The sequence below is a fragment of the Octopus sinensis genome, linkage group LG19 (genome assembly GCF_006345805.1).
Source record: "Octopus sinensis linkage group LG19, ASM634580v1, whole genome shotgun sequence".
NCBI lineage: Eukaryota > Metazoa > Mollusca > Cephalopoda > Octopoda > Octopodidae > Octopus > Octopus sinensis.
The window spans coordinates 9826212-9827535 of NC_043015.1; positions in this window are offsets into that span (position 1 = coordinate 9826212).

Sequence of the window (1324 nt, forward strand, 5' to 3'; positions counted from 1 at the left end):
AATTTTATGTATAGTAATATAGTTTAAGGAAAAATAATCGGTTTCGTATTTTCTTTTCAAATTGCACAAGTTTATTTACCTATATCGTGTCATGTCTTCCCTATGTTGTGAAATATGGACTTCCAGACGGGAAGGTAATCAGGGATTTTTTTCCGTATAGGGGAGATAATCAAATATGTTGGGAATGACTAAGCTTGATTAATTTCACATGATTTAGTTTAGAAGGAATAGAATGTTACAAGTGGCTACGTTTTGCTTTATATCTTTTTTTCAATGAGGTGAGTTTCCTTATTTAAAAATGTTAGAAAAAGTTAAGTTTTGGCTTATATTTTTCAATAGAGTGACATACAAACAAACCAACGTCGATGAAAACATAACCTCCTCCCATGGCGGAGGAAATAAGCTTTTCCAAAATGCAAGTATAGCTTTATAATATGACCAATGTAAAACTAAACGTAAACAACACAGCGTTTAGATAAAATATGTATGTTGATTTTCGTACCGGCATCCATATTGCATTAAATTTCGTGTGTTAAATATTGAGTTTCAATTTTCATAAAAGTGCTCCTGTTAGTTAACTATACAATACATTGTTTTATATGAGCCAAGTATTTTCGTGTGACAATGGCTTATAACTATAACATGGCTTATAACATGACTTGCATGTTTAATAACGGGATGATTATATGGACTGAAACTGATTTCGAAAGGGGAAATCCCAATCGTATTTGTTTAACTTCTTGATGATTTAACTGAGTGTATATTTCTTACCTATGAAGTATGACTTGAAACACATTAGCACAATTCACACTCGAAGATTGTAATGTTTATTAGCATTGTTATTATTAAGATTAATTGAATTGATATTAGAAAATGGAGGAGGCTACTATATGAGTAATTAGTCGTTATGATTGTCTGAGTTTCAACGCATTTTTTCTGGGGATAGTTAGCTCCTCTCAAGAACGTAAGTTTTGATACAATATGTCTGAGACACTTTGAAATAAGTAGGCAGGGCGTTGATGTTGTCGGAATTGCATTGTTATAGATTTGTTGAGTCCCGAAGATTCTGGACTACATTGTGCTTCCCTTTAAGCAGAAAAGATGTCATGGAAATTTAACTATTTTGTAGCATGTCTAAAAGCACTATCGTTTTTCATTTATTGAACCAATATTACTACTCGCATGAAACTGAAGGCCTCGTGCCAAGATGAGAAACTATCATAATGTAGATATCGAACGTTACATTTAGGTGTTCCTAGAGGATTTCAGAAACTGATGTGATATATTCAATCGTTTTGTACAGCAGATGTCTGTAGCGTCATTT